The sequence below is a fragment of the Mycetomoellerius zeteki genome, unplaced genomic scaffold (genome assembly GCF_001594055.1).
Source record: "Mycetomoellerius zeteki isolate Tzet28-1 unplaced genomic scaffold, Tzet1.0 scaffold35, whole genome shotgun sequence".
Classification (NCBI taxonomy): Eukaryota; Metazoa; Arthropoda; class Insecta; order Hymenoptera; family Formicidae; genus Mycetomoellerius; species Mycetomoellerius zeteki.
This window is the reverse complement of record NW_017257338.1, coordinates 3,668,117-3,687,026: the sequence shown is the minus strand read 5'-3', so window position 1 is coordinate 3,687,026 and position 18,910 is coordinate 3,668,117. Positions and strand designations below refer to the sequence as shown.

At 30.9% G+C, this 18,910-nt stretch overlaps 1 protein-coding gene across 1 annotated transcript in view; it reads right to left on the bottom strand.

Moving 5' to 3' along the window:
• The window catches only part of LOC108725663 (low affinity immunoglobulin epsilon Fc receptor), a 105,667-nt gene extending 88,124 nt beyond the window's left edge, over positions 1-17,543 (bottom strand). Inside the window, exons 1-2 of the mRNA XM_018452847.1 lie at positions 17,122-17,543; positions 13,246-13,581 (exon numbers count right to left, since the gene is read on the bottom strand). The gene's annotated coding sequence lies outside the window, so the exon portion shown is untranslated. The remainder of the gene's footprint in view (positions 1-13,245; positions 13,582-17,121) is intronic.
• Positions 17,544-18,910: the final 1,367 nt, after the last annotated feature.

Below are 18,910 nucleotides of genomic sequence, written 5' to 3'. Positions count from 1 at the left end.
TTTATTACTAGATAAAACAGTATTATCACGTAAGATTTTAATTTCAAGAAATATCTTATAAGTGTGTGTGTATGATTCTTTTTTTTACTCAAATAATTTATTTTATAGTAAAGCATGATAGTAAAGTTTCGTCTTTCTTGTCAACAAGTATAAACTTTCCGTTTTGTACTATTTAAACGAAAAACAAAACAAAAGTGATGAAAATCAAATGACAATATCAACATTTATTTCTTTTGAGCAGATAGTAGTATTCTTACATAATTATTCAAGAAATGAAGATATGAAAGATTCAATATTTTGAGTTTCACGCAACGGTAACTAAGACGTAGCAACACTTCGCACGGTTCTCTCGAGAACAAAAGTTATTATGCTATACAACGTCTAATTATTCAGGATAGCGACTAATGAGGGACACCGGAAACGCTAGTCTCGTGTTTCCTTACGGTGATTCAAGCATCCATTCAGGCATCGATATATGCACAACCTGCGCCTGCCTTCGAGCTGATTCCTCGGTCGCCTGCTTGCCTGGGACTCAGAGGTGCAGCATTTTACCTGACTCAACGCCCACACCTCCCATGTTTAAAGATATCTGCAGTCTACCCACTGTTTCCCTCTCTCCTACCGTTATTCAAAGATTAAATTGATTACTTTCCTTTCTTTTTCTATTTTTCTTCTCTGTTCGATTTCTGCTTTCCATCAAGCTCTTGGCGCAGAAGAAGTTTTAATTAAGATTCGCAAACACGCCAATAGGAACAGTCAGGTATCTTGCGTTTGAGTAAGCTTCGTAATAAGCGTCAATTGATTTTGTAGTGCGCAAAGTTAGTGACTGCCTTGAGAAATATTTCCTGAAGAAATCATTGTTTATCTTCGAGCGAAATATTGTACAAAATTTATGTTTAAATACGGACAAAGCGTTGATGTATGGAAATATCGCGAATTATCCTAAAATTTCGATAATTTTATAATCATGGAATTATAAGATTTGATTAATGTGCATTAATAAGAAAATGTGCACACAATGTATATTCCAATATTTAAAATCTTTGATCAATGTATTTGGATATTATAATAGAATTTTATAAATTTTTGTTATCAAATTTAATTAAATTTATTTTTAATTGTGATTCATTAAATATATAATTTAATACGTTAAAATATATCATAGAAACAAGTTTCATATATGTAGAGAAGGCAGAGAGAGAGTTTTCTTTGAAATATTTTATAATATAAAATAAATTATTATAAAAAAGAGCAATTCTAAAAGATTAAATATTATTTAAATTACTACTTATAAATAAATCATATTACATAAACAAAAGTAGCAAATACTAAACCAGAAAAGTTTATTATAATTACATTAATAAAATACAAAAAACATTTTGGTAAAATTTCTAATTGTTAGGACGTTAATATTACATATTCATACTCGACGTTAATATTGCATATTCATACTCGACTTTAATAAAAAAATATTAAACTAATGTTACAATCAAAATTTTTATATAAAGCTATAAAATATAAATATTTAAGAATTTTCATATTTTTTTATTAAGTTTTATTAATATAAATTTTCTTTTCTTTAATTATATTGTAATGTAATCGTAATATTATAAAATTTTTCTTCTACTATCTGCTTTCATAATTAGAAACATTGCAATAACAGGAATAAATTAGAGATAATTGGAAGTAATAATAGTTTAAAGTTATAATATATTTTTGTAATACAAGTACTGTACCTACTTCATCCATATATTTTAAATATCAATTTAGCTATGTAATTATGTTGTGTAACGTATCGTAGTATTCTTATATACAAAAGAACTGTGATAGCAATTATAATTAGTACAATACAATTTTTTAGAAACCACGTCGCATATCATCTGACTAATGACTGGCGTACGTGGAAGTAGAAAATTACCTGTATATCTATATACTACACCACGTTGTGCAAAATAGTCTGAATGATTTCGACGACTAACTGGTATCAGGAAAGCAGGCAAGCGACCGTAGCTGCCGAAGGAAGACCGCGGCAAGGTGACGCTCAAGCCACGCGATTGCGCTGACATTGTCGTTGTCGGCAATAGCGAGACGACGATAACGACTCGTCTCGCGCGCATTACAAACAGGTGGAAGGCGCGACGGCTCGCCACCGAGGGAGATTTCCTTTTCAGGTGAATTCCGCGAGCGTGGGCGAGCAGGGTAGCAGAGACGGCAGGATGTTGCACCTGCACGAAGGTGGAAGGTCACAGTTTACCGTCTATCCCCACCTTCCACCTGCGTTCTCCTTCCTCTCCATTACCTTCCTCGTTTCTCTTCGTTTAATCGCGCCTCGCGTTTCGCAGCTAGAGTAACATATGCTCACGGTAGGGATAAGGCGGTCGTGAAGGTAACAGGTAAACAACAAAGCATAAGCGAATCCAGCTACTGAATTCGCTTACGTTTTACTTTCAACAAAATAAATCAATCGAGATTGCTTTCCAGAGTGTGAACGATTTGTCGATTATATTGGCATATGAAATATTGTAAGGATATTACTGGTTTTATATGAACAAGATATCGTAAGTACAGGAAATTACCGGCAATATTTGCGACGGAATTCAAAACAGAATTTTGTTTATATGTCATATTTAATTCTGATTATTTAAAAATATTTTCTGTATTATATATATATATACATAATTTACAAAGTATAACTAGAATCCTGTTCTAAATTCTGTGAATTTCCATCGCAAATTATAAGTCGTTTAATATCAGTTTTGAGATTGAAAGTTCTAAGACATCTTGCATAAAGTTTACACGAATCCTTGAACTGATTGAAACTAGATGTTCTAGATCGAGATTATACATAACATTGCAAGATTGGAAACAGTTACGACACATTATCGTTAATAGATTTAAATTTAAATATTATATATGTATGAACTACGTATCGAAGAATTAATTTTGTCTAATTGACCACTTGTTGTGCCTTGTGACACTTAAATGTTATAATTATTACCTTATTAACATGTTTATCAAATATCAAGGTTCGAAATGTTTGTCGAAATGTTCGAAATGTCGAAAGAAATTTACAATAAAACGAAACTAATTATACTACTAAAACACCCGAAAGAATTTGATTTTGAAAAATATTTTACATATTATAAAATTGAGATGTCCTTTTAATGATTTATTATTTAAAATCTGTTCTAAATAGGCAAATAAAAAATGTGCTTCCATATGTTTGTCGTGTATCAGACTTTATAATATGTCTAAATTGGAAATTAGAAATTTTTAAATTAAGTGGGTTTAATTATTCCGATGAATATTGGCAGCATTTTTAAAATTAATGCAAGACTAAAATATCTCTATTCGATGAAACCAGTTTTTTCTCGATGGAGATTAATATACACCTTAAGTGCATACTGAATGACATCGGACGATGAATCGTTGACGCATATGTTGCCCTACTACATGTTCTCACTACCACACCATTGACGTTATCAGTTATACGAAGACGCAATACAGCGACATATTCCTCAGTGCATTCACCTTAGAACTGCATTGACCTATCGCGCTTACGCTCGTGCTGTTCTCCTGACCTGGGGAAATGTTCGATTTGCTTCAACTCCGTTGTTCGCATGAAGATATTGTATAGTTTGATACGAAAGTTTTAGTATTATAGTACATTATATAACAGTTAGTACAAAATATCGAGAGAGAGAGAGAGAGAGAGAAACAAAAAGGAAAAGAAAAGAAATATGAGAAGAAAACACGTACTTGAATATCAATCATTTTTTTTTATTATACTTTGAGTTTACATTTATTAATTTATATAATGTAACTAAATGTACTATAGAGAAAATATGTTATATCAGAGAGTAAGTTACTCAAGAAGTTGATATTCTCGTGAATAGATAACGGCACGAACTTCACATTAATTTAATAATAAATTTTCTAACAAACCACGTGAGTTCTGACGTGTCAACGAATAATTTACTTAGTGTTCAGGTTGGTAAAAAATACGGTTTTCTTAATCACATCATAAATTAAGAAGTATCCCAAAAACGTGTTCTCCAGGATCTCGTTGAGAATATGTGATAGAATTAATTTGATCACCTTTCAAAGGGATAGTCGTAAAATCTTTAGGAATTCCCATAAAGTTCATCCGTGAGCAGGATTTCTCGATTAAAGAAAGTCGTTGAGCAAGTTCTACGGGCGAACTTAAAACTTACGAAAGATTCATGCCTTTTTATTGCATTTTATTTGGCTTATAAACATAGAATTTTATGTGATTTAGGAAATGCTATTAAAAGATTAATTTCGATATTTTGCACTAAAACAGTGACACGATAGAAATTAATTGATAATCCTTAACATAACAGAATTACTCAGTGAGATAACGTTACTCCATTTCAATAAAACTTATAACTTGTAAAAATATGTAATATACAGTTTAGAATATGTAAATTATTTTCTTTTAGAAATCGGTAATCTTATTTTGTAACTAACATTTGCTTTTTAATGTTTCGATAAGAAAGTATTACCCGGGTATGGTTTACGACAGATTGAGAAAATTAAAATCGAAACATCCAATATACGTTCATTACGCTCGGATCTTGATTTTATGTGCTTAGAAAGGGAAGACATAGGTTTAGGAAGCGTTAAAATAAAACGAATCTCCTTCTATCAGAGCGGTAAAGACTATAAGGAGGACTCACAGTCTCCATGCGCAGATAAATTTAAGATTCAGGTGCGCGACCAGATACTCACTACCAGGATATCAGATGGCAAGAAAGTTATACAGTCATTTCCAACACTTTTCTATAGTCATTAATGACTTGGTTATTTAATATAATATATTAAGCATTGTTAAATGATCCGAGTTAATAAGGTAATTTGAAAAATCAATTAATTACATGTAGGTACATTGGATATGTATATAATTTATATGATACATTAACACGTGAATACTTTTATTTTATTTAACCTATAGATAAATGATATAGATAAGTAATCCGATTTAATAAAAAAAATTGTATTAGTTTGCATACAAATCTGACATTGTGTACATTTTCCTCCAATCTATTCTGCAACTAGTTCACTTGTAAAACGCTCATCAAAGCGATCGGGCACGAACGGCCATTGTCCACCTGAGTTCCCTGAGTGTGAAACCGGTTGGTAATGCTAGCTAACCGATCTCTCGCGCAACCTGATCCCCTGGTCGAATGCACCTGTTTGCTCACCTGAAGTCGGGACTTGCTTTTCTAGAGTGCGATGCCGTTTGGAAAATCCGATCGCGCTATCGATTGGAAATAAAGGATAAAGGGATTTTCGAAAATACATGCATCTGGATAATCGTCACATAACGTTATTCCCTGATATTACTAGAAATCTAATTGGTTCAAAAATTGCCAGCTCAATTTTTCGAACGATCAATTTTTCCATGTTTTAAATGTAAAATCGCTAACTGAAATTCGTTGCATCAAATAGAAATGACGTGTTTTATGAGTGAATCATAAAATTCTTGCATGATGTGTAATAATTGCTATTTTTACATTTACATTATATCGATCTAAATACCTATATATAGTGTTTAAATAGAAAACACATACACACAAGGCATATTTTTAATTATCTTAAACGTAAAAGTGAAATGTATCCAATAAATTTTTCGTTGCTTCTTGTTAGCAAGATTTATTGTTCTTAATAATTTCGGGATATAGTTTTCTATATTTACGTACTTTGGCGAAATAATGTTACTTGTCCAATATAACAGGACAATAGGATTAGATAATGAGATGAAGCTGTTTAATTAATTATTCAGAAAATGTGGTGACCTACAGACATTTAATTCCTCCGATAATCCCTTCGTCGCACGTCGCTCAAGCGAATTTCCTGTCATTCCGTTCAACGTAACATAAATTTGTTACGCTAATGTCCTCACTGCAAATTAGCTGCATTAATTTTGATCTCCAGAGAGTGCGCAATCGGATCGCCGCTGATGTTATTAGTGTAATAAATCGTGCTGCTACTGAATGCAAAGTAGATGCAAACAAAACAATTAACGAGCGCCTCAGTTATGCGTAAAAACCGCGAGTTTCGTCGAGGAAACTGCCGTAAAATTTGTTTATCATTCATGGATCTATTTGTTTTTCTATCCAAATATCCACCGGATTCATCCTGATCCTTTTATCTTCTGTGCAACGAAATTGTGAAATTAAAAATTTGTATGCCTTTTGTACGTACGATAATTCACCACTACGTAGCGAACGGTGATTTAAAAAACAGGAGCTCTCTACGTAAAAATTTCATAAATTTTCATTTGCTCAATGTTTTTCTCCAACGGACAAATTTTAAAGTCAGATTCGCAATCAACGGTGAAAAAAATAGGTGAAGCGGAAATATGTTTATCAGGAAAAAAAGTTCTTTCCCAACCACGCGGTGGTTTATGCAAAATTTATGAACGATGAAGATATCATTTTCTTCAACTACGAAATAGAAATTCAGCGAAAGTAGGTGAAGTTTAAATTCTGCTGTTTCTTCAAAAGATTTATTTATGTGCGATATAATGGAATTAAAATTGAAATTATTTTACATTGAAATTTTTTTAATATAAATTTTTAATTAAAATTTTTAATTAAAGTATTTTATTAATTGTTAACATCCGTTCAACTTCATAGTTATACTTTTGCAGAAACAGAAAAAGGGAACAATTTTCATTTAAAAACCATCTTTTATCACTTTCTCAATAAATTAATAAGAATAAATTAATTAATTTGCTGCATTTAATCTTAACAATTTTCTTGTATATCGAGAATAATTAAAAATTGTAAATATATTGTGTATAGAATCTTTAGCGTATTAAACATATGTATATAAATTTTGTTATACCTACTATTAAAAAGAAAAAGAAAAATTATTCTCACAGAATTATTTCGCGCAAGTTTTGATTTATCCAACAAACTTCAGACTGGATGTTATCGTAACGAATCGGATGATTTACTATTATCCCTGATGAGTTAAATAATTTCTTTCTTTGTCACTTAGAATATCGAGGAAAGAAATAACGCAATGCCATTTGTTTCTTTAATGTTTTCAAATAATATTTCATATTTCACTAAACGTAATTCTGCGATTCCATTAGACATTACAATTTAACAAAAAATATTACTGACAATTGTTTCTTTGTTATTGTATTTAATATTACACGATATTTTTACTGTTACAAAGTATGATAAAAATAGGCCCTGTGAATGTATGAAATATTTATTTATTTATTTTATCAACTTAAGTATTGAACGTTGTACACAACAACCACGATATTCAGAGATGTATTATAAATAACTCGCGTTAGTGCATCTGTTTTTCTATATATCTATTTTTTATTTTTTTTATTGTTCGGAAGCGACATCGATCTGTGCTATTCTCGTTACAGCAACATGTAGGATGCAAGGAAAAACGCCTTTTCCTCGTTCCAATAGCGGCAGAATTAACTTGCCGCTTGGCTGCACTCATTGCCACACGTTGACCTTACGTAATTGTTTCGTAATAGCACATAAATGAAGATATACATAAGCGCGCCCAATATCGACCATGTAGGATATCCAAACAAAATATTGTGCATATAGAAAGGTACGCGTTTCACGTTAACAGTAATTTATTGCAATCGTCTACTTTACACATTGTGCTCCTAAATTGTAGTTGGAATCAGACAAGAATTATCGATTTTATTGTAATTACTGCGTAACTGATATTTTCAAATGTTTCTACAAATAAAAAAGAAGCAGAATTAAATTTTTTCTTAATATTTAATAAAATTTGATAATTTAAAAAATATTAATTTCTTACATTGAATTAAAGTTACTAATAAGTTTTCAAATTGATAAAATACGTAGTCTTAATATAACAATTGTTAAATTTCTTACTGTAATTAATTCTTGTATAACACAACGCATATTTATACATTCTAAAACATGCGATATGATAAACATTATTTATCTATTTATCAATTTTTAATTCTTTCAATTTATGTAGTTTTTACGTGATAATTAAAAAGAAAGAATCCATTTATTATTTTTAGAAAGAAAATATTATCGTGATGTGAAAATAATTTATCAGTAATACAGTCATAAAAAATTAAATAAGACAACTTTCATTTTATATATACATATAGTGTGTATATATATATACACACATATATATATATATATATATAGTGTAGATTTCATTGTGAAATAAATTGTCCTAACTCCCAGCGAAATGATAACGCTGATATACGGGTCTTATCTTTTCAAAATGATCTTGCGTTAATTTAAACTTTGCTTCGTTTATGAAACGTTCGCTGTCACTCACGAACGATGATAGAACGCTGCGAGATCGCGGATAGCTTAACGTCGAGAGCGTGACAATTTCAACGCAGCGATCTCTGCAACAAAAGAGCGGCACATTCGCGTGTCTCGCGTCATCATAGATAGAGCATTAGAAAGCATCGGTGGATACATGTTCTTGACGCAGGCGCAATTAAGCCTCGTCCGCGGGGCGCAATGCATGCAGATATTGCACCAGTTACCGCCTCGATTGCGGAGCAATTACCACGGTACTCGTTACACGCTCAACAAATAGGCACGACGCTTCCTCCACTACCAGTTCCGTTTCTCCTCTCTTACCGCACGAGTGCGAAATTCGTGCTGCATGTCGAAACTTCCGACCGACGACGATACTACTAACGATAAGACGTTCCGTTGCAAATGAAATTATTTGTATGTACGTCGACGTATCGCGATGCAAATAGAAATGGGTTACCTTTAGCACAAGAAGAAATTTCTCGGTTACTCATGTATAATAAAATAAAAATTTTGAATAAAAATATATCTTTCTTTCCTGCGAAAGAGATTAAATCTCGAGAAAGGTATTTTTATAAACTAAACGGAATATGAAATATAATTAATTTAATAATTTTTGTTCATTAATAACTATAAATTTTTAAACTGTTTCCTTATTACACAATTAACCTTCAATATATTTCATCTATGAAAGTCATTTATGAGATACACACAAAATGAAATCGATACGCAATTTTAACTTTTTGTTTTTTAAAATCTTAATAACTTCTTGAATTTATATGCAATATCTGCGGGTAAATCAGGAATTACAATATACAAAATGGGAAGAGATATTTTACGAGAACAGAATTGAGATCACTTTTTATAGAAAGTTTATTTAAGTTGCATATAGTCGATTAACTTTATCTTTATATTACCATGCAGTAATACCAGTAGAAAACAATAATCGTTGACGCGATTTAATCTCTATGAGGACGGAAGAGAAAGAAAGAGGAATAGTGTCGAGAAAATGGCGTAATCAAAGTTAGCCGCAAACAATATAGAGAGAAAAAGAGAAGCCAAAGTAATGACGGGTTACTGACAAACAATACCACTGCGGCAATTATACCGGCGGGCTTTGCGGGCTCGATATTCCGGGAAATACCTACGAAACCGTTGTGATACGGCCGTCCATCGATATTAATTGATAAAACGGATTTCGAATTACTCCCACGGCGTTCGATGATATTTTACAATTCACGGAAATCCAGCTTGACGAAGTATGACAGCGGACAGCTCGATCGCGATCGGCCGTTTGGCACGAAATAAAACGGTTTTGTTAAAATCGATATATATAGAGGCTATTTCAAATCCCATTCCCTTCGACTCTTTAATTTCACTGACAGATCCTTTAGACAATTTAGAGTTGAAATTACGATCCGACAATTTGGTACATTTTGTACATGTTGATGAATCAGCAAACTCACGTATCGAGTAAATGGCACAATCAAGTTTAAAAAATACTCTCATTGTGCTAAATTATAACGATAAATATTAAAGATATTATAAATTGGAAAAGAGAATTAGTATCACTATAATTCGCTCGTGTAAATTACAAACAATCAAATATAGAAACGAACCCAGATCATAAATTAAATGAGCTATATTATAATAATGTGATGTTATTTTATTCAATTATAATTATAATTGAATAAAATAATATCACATTGTTATAACTAATATAGCTCGTTTAATTTATGACCTGGGTTGGTTTCTACAATTTGATAAATACATAGTTAGTACTAAATACTTTAAACTCGATTTAGTTAGATAGATATAAATTTGTTCTTTTAACGGACATTACAATATTAATTTAAATAATAATAAATAAGTTACAAGTCAATTTGAAGTATATTTTCCACTTACTTGAAAATTTTTTATAGCTATATGCTTCAATAACACTTTCATTAATATTATTTTTATTTTTAATTATATACTTATACAAGAAGACAAAGAAGCTAATAAAAGTTAACTCTTGGATTATAACGTTACTACTATCTATTTTTGAAGGTCAGCACCTATATTTTTCGTATAGAATATGGAGAAATAATCCTACTACATCTTTAACTCGAATAAATTTTTATATATATTTAATAATAGAAATAAAAAAAAAGAAAGAATATGTGAGTGCATAATAAAAGACATAATTAATAATTATAATAAATATTAAAATCATTAAACTAGCATACTACAGCTATAATTGCTTGAAATAAAAACCTGTTATCATAAATACCCCCTCCTCCCCGTTATCATAAATAAACGATGCGTGACATAGAGACTCAGGATTCAAGGAAGACTCAGTTTAATTTCCTGTCGCGTGATGATCGAGTTCGTTGAGGCGGAAGAACGATCGTTCATTAAGACGACGACGCTGCAAAGCGTCCGTTTCCGGACGATACACCGGACAATTTGCTCATCACTGTAATCGCGACGCATTCGCGCGTTACTGTGTACCCAATAACGCTAACGAGATTGCCGTAGAATCACGCACGTTGTGTCTAAGCAAATTGGTGGGCAAACGTTTGGCGAGATCCGCCGACAAATCGATCAATTCAATTGCAACACACGTATGAAGCAATTTGAAGTTCCAGAAAACCAAATATCGATTGAATAACTCGATATGAAATTTATTCGGCACGATTTAATAAACAAATGGATTTAATCTTATATTTTTTTTTAAATTTCTGTTGCCATTCTGATCGTAAAAAGGGAAACTTAAAAGTTTTTTCTATAACATATTGTAAAATAATTAATAATGTTATTAATATTACAAAAGAAAATTTGTTTCTGACAAGTATTTTTTGATACCTGAATTGAGTTCTATGATTCAATAATGAAAATATCAAATAATGAAAATATCAGAAACAAACAGATACAAATGTAAAGATAATATTCGAAAATAGAATGATAAGAGTTTACAATCTCTTCAGAAAATTTGAAAATAATATCTGAAAATTCAATCAACTGAGAATTGAATTCTAGAAATATTAAAGCAAGAGAATTATTTGTAAAATTGCAATATTATAGTCGATCAAATGAGATTGCATTAAGGAAATATTTTTTAGGGTTGCAAACACATTTACTCTAACTGAAAATGATTTATCTAATCTGATTGTAAACTAAGGACTGAAACTGAGATCACACACACAGGCTGCTGAAACTGTAAGCACTGTGTGATTAAGGTCATACTGAATAGGGTTTATGTGTCAAAGGGTTATACTATTGTATGAAGGGACACGTAGGACGTGACAACCGTATTTCCTGTAACCACAGATCAATAGGATTACATGGGTGTGCTATATACATAATACTATAAAATATGGTTGCACCACAAAATTCAATTATAAGTAAATACGATTAGAGGACTCAATTAGACGTAAAGAATTTCAAGAATATTAATTAAATAAAGCTATATATAATAAACTAAATAGCTATATATAATTAATACCTTAAATAGCTAATTGATATTCTAAATAATTAATTGATACTCGACAGCATTAAATTCTTACGATTAAACAAAAGTTTGAGAACAAAAGAAAATTGAAAATGAGTATATTAAAAAATGCCTAGGTAAAACAAATTAAGTTTTTAATATATATGGATATTGTTTCTAAATTTATATGTATTATTTTTTATGTATTCATTTTTTCAGCAATTAAATTTTTAAATACTTTTAAAATTTACGATTAAAAAATGGCTTAGAACTTAAAATTAAAAAAAATATCAGAATTTACAATATATAAAACTTTAATAAGCGCTTTAATTCATAGTAATATAATAAAAGAAAGCTAATTATTGTACTTTCGAAAAAATTTAATTGTATTATTCTGTATGATACTTAATTACTATAGCTATATATTTATAATTAATTACCAATTAATGAGTACATTTATTTTGGTGCTCCTTCTTAACTCATTGTTTAACGTTTTATATGCATTTTCTTATGAAGACATTTATGCGAAAACCGACATAACATAGTACTACATATTAGCTGCACAGCTGAGTATCCACGCATTCCTGTGGTGCCAGCGACGTAACCGGATTATGTGGCATGCATAGGTGAATTAGCAGGCAAATGTTCGGTAAATTCGTTTGTTGGCCGATCGATATGTCGTGGTATCGGTATCCAGCAAATTCGATTGTCCAAATAGCGACCGGGATGCTCGATTCAGTGAGATAACAATACTGTGGATAGTAGAACAATATCATAATTTTCTAATCGAGAAATTTTATATATAAATTCAATTAAAAAACAAATATCTTAAAAATTTTATGATAATTTACAGTATGTTTAATTTCATTTTATAATTTTCTCTTTTTTTAATTGAAACGTTAGACATTAAGAAACAGTACGTTCAAGTCAATATATATGTATATATTTTTATTAATAAAGAGTTATAAGTAATGAGAAAAGTATTGAAAAAACATTGGAAAAGGAAAAGCCACACGTATGCCACACCTCGAGAAACGTTTAAAAGTTGATAAAATTGCAATTTAGAAAACTTAACTTAATTAAAAAATTATTAAATTTGAAAAAGTTTATAATTTCAATTTATTCCAATCAATTACATTACATTTTGCAACTTGTAATTTATTGTTTTTAAACTAAAAATCGAGAAAGTGTCTTACGTTGTTTAAATAACATTTATCTTGTTCAACTTTATTTGAGATAAAGTGAAACAACGTCGCGAATCAGCACATTTTCCTTGCAGGCACGACAGATAGACGTAAGAAATGATCAGGCGCGGAAGCGTTTTAAGGCGAGCACTGTTCAAAGTTACGATGAAACTCACGTACTGCTTGAATACGTTCTCTCGTTCGTCCGTACATCAAAAGTTCGATCCCGAAGATCCATTAAACTTTATCTCGCTACTTGACTCACCGTTTCGTAAAGTTGGCTAAAGAAATTCCACCGAGGGTCCCTCACTTCTTTTTTTTTCCGCCGTCTTCGTTTTTAGCTCAGAACACCATGTAACACATGAGACTGTTTTGCACCTACAGCACGTCCACTAGCGCACTATGAACCCTGAGAGTCCAACAAAGAGAATCATAAAACAACCGGTTTTAGGTATTCGCGGCCAGCTTTATTGGCAGATTCGCATTATAATTTCGATCGTCCCGAACGCCGGGTCGCAGAAATCCCGGTAGATCGAGTGTCGCACACCACAATACCGGTTTCGTGTGAAAGTGGATTACGCACGTGGAAGTGAAATTATAACTGCCTCAAAAAGAGGAAGGTTTGTGATATTTAATGCAAGTTACAGGAGCACGGACAGACTCTTGACACGAATTTCAAAAATATTAGCGGGAGCTACTAGCTTTAAAACACATATAATTTATACTTTAGGCTGCTTTCTAATTTTATAATACTGTTTCTAAATAAAACGCTTTACAACCGGAAAGAAATATTTCCTTATTTGATTTTTGTCGATTATAAAAAAAAACTCAACTTGTGTGTGTGTGTGTGTGTACAGCACTAGATTTACGTTAATATTATTGTTAGGCGCCGTGTTGAATCGTTGCATATGTTATATCGAATGACTGTAATATGCTAATAGAAATGTTTGATTCATGTTTCATACAGAAGCGCAAGGTAGACGGTTGAATTTCTAAACCTTACATATACATGTATTATATAACTTTTTTTAGCTGATTGAAATTAACAGCTACCTTCATTAAAATAGAGACAATTATAATATATAACAGAATTAAAAAGTCATAAATTTATTTAAATCGCTAAAAATTATAATACTGACATAATGATTTATTTTTATTACGAAATATTACACGGCAATTTATACGATTTATAACTATAAAATTAAAGCTCTGTAAAACTGTTTAAATAATTAATTATTCAAAGAAGTGCATATAATAAAATTTAATAGTTCTTTTATGGTAATAGAATAATTTACTCCTGTCTTTAAAAACGCAAATTTAAAATACAAATCACAGATTAAATACTACTTAGTATTTAATTACTTTATTAAATACTATTAGGTAAATAGTAAATATTATACCTAACGTGGAACTTTCGCGATGATACCATTTGATGGACATTTTATGCGAGTGACGTTCTTAAAGGTGAACGTTAGAACTAGTAGCGGAACGCAAATTAGAGAAACGGAATGCAATAGCAACAGCTTCCAGTACGCTTGTTATGAAATAGTCAATTTATCGGTAAAAACCTCTCGTTAGATTTGTAAACTTATTTACGTAAACCAAACTCTATATGAAACTACATCTTAATGTTGTGCTCCAAATTCACACAATTATTATTATTATTATTATTATATTATTAATAATACAGATAATGTGTTCGATACGATGGAACAGGTGGAACATAGTGAAAAGTAAGGCTCATGTTTTAATTATATTGTCTAATTAAAAAACATTCGGAATTAAAGAAAGCATAAATACATCTATAAAATAAATAAATTAAGATAAAGTTGAGCTCTCGAGAGAACAAATAAATATATAAATTAATAACAGGTGATTGAGAGCAAAAAATTAAGACGCAGTTATTAGAGCGTTAATGTGTAAAAATGTATATTTCTAGATCTTATAAATAATATGATAAAATCGGACGTTTCGGCTCAATTCGAGCCATCCTTGTTAATGGTTTATTTATTATTTAGGTCTAGAAATACATTTTTACACATTAACGCTCTAATAACTGCGTCTTAATTTTTTGCTCTCAATCGCCTGCTATTAATTTATACATCTGCAAAACTATGAAATTATTAACGAATATTACAAAATATGTATTTTTCAAGCTGCCTAAATATATCACTAGTCTCTAATTTCTTTTACATATATGTGCTGTCTAAATACTAAGATTCATTAAAAATATATATATAACTAAAAATTATATTATTATATTTTATATACTCAAAGATTGAATCTTCTTTTATATACTCAAAGATTGAATCAAAAATTGAATCTTCTCGAATTTGGCAAAAGCTAAATATTGAAGAAAAAAAGTTCTATGCAATCTAGTGCAGTCTAGTACAAGAATAAAAAAACAGATCTCTAATCTTAAAGAAACAAAAGATTATTCCTAAAACAATATCTGATATTCAAAAAATTATCAGGACATTAGAAAAACGTATAAACAACCATTTCACAAAATGTAACCACACGTTCACTTAATATTATATTATAATAAATGAAATATATATTATAATATAGGCATTATACGTATAAATTATTCATTGAAGTATATTACTTGTGTAATTATTTAGTATCTAACAGTGATAGACTACGTATAACCATTCCAATTTTGAAGCGACAATGGATTATTCTCTAATTATACCATATCAAAATGACAAAATAATTCATTGCATTGATCCTGAATTTCCACGAAATTTTTGCGTACTCATTTATTTCATAAAGGAAGTTTGTGATTTAATATAATTTCTTGAAGGTTGCTCTATTTTACATCTCTGTAAATCGATATTTTGTCTAATAAACCACTAAAAAAAGTTTCTTTGTAACGTTCACACTCTATCACTCAACGACAATGATAACATATAGATAGTCTCTAACTCCCGCTTTACATACATACGGTAACACGATTCAATATACAACGATCGATCATCTACAGCCAATCAGACCCTATGTACGACTTGAGTACGGCCAAACAAATTATTTCCTCCCGATTAGATCAACGATGTGGTAGCATAACACAGCAAATCTATACAGTGTGTCGGTCATCGAATTAAATTGCGCGATCACGCGATGCATCGGTGTTTTATGTATCTCACATTCACATTCACACTTACTTTTTACTTGACCGCAATATTCACCGCTGAGAGAGTATTTATTAGAGAATGAATTTTTTTCTTACTGAAGCAACAACCTTTTCCGATGTTTACGATATTGTACATATATGTACATTGAAAATAATACATTATAGATTCTATTGATATTTATATCACTGTATAAAAATGTACAATAAATAATTAGGATTACTGAAGCGCAAATCGTAAAGATGTTCTAAATTTTGTGCCCATATAGTAAATATTGTTTAATTAATATGTAATAAAAAATTAAGTAAAACTTTTTTGTAATTTTTTTGTAATGTTTAATGTTAATAATGTTCATAACAATCAATTTATCTTGAAATTTGATTTGTTATACATGAAATTTATTTAAAATAAATTGTATAAAATTAAATCCGATACAATTTATTTAAAATAAATTAGAAAGTTTTATTTTTACTTTTTTGTTATTTTTTTAATTAAAAAGTTATTGATGTCCAAATTAATTTAATTAAGTAATTAACTTCACGTCTCCAAAAATAAACTCCCATTACTACACTGAAAAAAATTTCTGGTTGAAAATGGACGAATCAGAATTTTCTGGTTAAATTTATTAAAATTCTAGTTGAGATAACAGGAATTCTGGTTGATACAATATTTCTGATAAAATCTATATACTAGAATTCTCATTTTTACCAGAATAATTACATCAATCAGAATTCTGATTATCTCAACTAGAATTTTAGTAGATTTAACCAGAAAATTTTGATTCGTCCATTTTCCACCAGAATTACTATTTAATCCAACCAGATCATTTTTCTCAGTGTAGGAATGAATACGAATTACATAAGATAATAAATAAATTCATTAAGAGTTTCAATCTTTTAGACAATTTTTACTGTTTAATTGTTTATATGTTTACGATATTTATTGACTCGATAAAATCGGAGACTATAATAATGAATGCATTATTATAACGTTATTTCCAACTCTATTACCGGGAGTAATCTGAGGCAGTTGTCATTAATTTCACTTCACGTAATATCGATCAGACATACGGAGCAAGTATCAAAGTCGGCACGCGACTGCCCGGGGCGCGAATGAAGGAGCCGATATGAGTTGGTCGCACTAAAAACTCGGAAATTCCCGTTGGCGGTCTTGCTAAAATCGACACGCGCCAAGACTGATCTCGAACTGCCACAAAAAAACGTCTACGTACTCGATACTATTTATTCCGGTTCACACGCTCCCGTTCCCACGAATATCGAGCGAGTTACATCCGTTCTAAGGCGAAGAGAGAAAAAAGGAAAATAATGAGACGAAGAACCTGGCACTACGATTTGCCAGGTGGCACGCGAGCAACTCGAATGAACAGACGGACGAACGGACGGTGTCCGAAGAAACTCAGTCCACTATACCAGATGGAGGTCTACCGAGACACTGGCGACTTCTCTCGTTACCAGGACATTCGCCAAGTCTCTCGCAAGTTGAAACCAGAGAAAGAAAGAAGAAGAGAAAGAGAGAAGAGAATGGTCTTCTCATTCTCTTCTTCTCACATGCACGGTGGCCGAACTCACTCTCACTCGCTCACACTCGCTGCTTTTCATGATTTTCTCCTGTCTCCCCGCCGCGAAGGCTCGTAACTCTGGCGGGCACGTGGGGAGAGTGAGAGGTCTCCGTGAATGATTTCGCGGAGGCTTGGCCCGAATGGCCGCATATATGTCACGGTAGCGATCAAAGTTGTCTCTCTTCCCATGAGAAAAATGCACTACATTGTTGACGATGGTTAGATGAAACTGATGGCGTAGGAGGCAGATTGAGTGATTTATTTACATTTCTTTGACTCAAGATGTATATCTGATCGTGAATGGATCAAATATTATACTTCTATTTATAGGACATACACAAGCAGAAACTTTGATGTTATCTGAAGTCATTATGCTATTAGCAGTATTGTGCAGATAGATGATTTTAAAATTAGCTAGATAAGATGAAAATTTACCTTAGATAAGATAAAGTTGATTCAATTAAATTCATCTAGATAATCTAGATAAATTTATCTGAAAATTCATCTGAAATTTTCTAGATAATTTTTTTTATTTTTAAGATTTATACTTACAGTTACAACAAATAATTAAAAAATTCATACAAAAGACTTTAGGAATCAACTTCTGGTTGTTAAAAATTTCGAGATGTACATTTAATTAATAATAACATGTATGATTTCGACTCTTGTTTGAATCATCTTCAGCGTTACAACCTTAATATTACAGTAATTAATATATCGCAGTAAATGTCCTTAATTTTAATTTGCGATGACGTTCTGCAATTGTCGTGTGATTTACTATTACTTTGTACGTGATTTGTTGACTCCGTGAGGTGAGCCCAATTTTTATTTCTGTTCTCCTCTATATTATTCACCTTCTTCAACGTTGTTTTTAAATTTTAGCTTGGGTTTTTATTCACAACGGTCACATACAAAAGGAGAAAAAACTTTGAAGACATTGACTCAGATTTATTAATTGATGTAATATTAAAAGGTTGTAACACTGAAGATGACTCAAACAGGAGTCGAAACGTACGAAATTATATGGTATTATTAATTAAATGTATATCTCGAAATTTTTAACAGCCAGAGGTTGACTCCTATAGCCTTTTGTATGAATTTTTTTATTGTTTGTGTGTCGTATCAATTAAAAGAGTCTATAACTTATTAGTTTTAATTTAATTCCATTATTATACTCACAGTTAATAAAAAATATGAAATTTTGCCATTTGTTTTGCCTT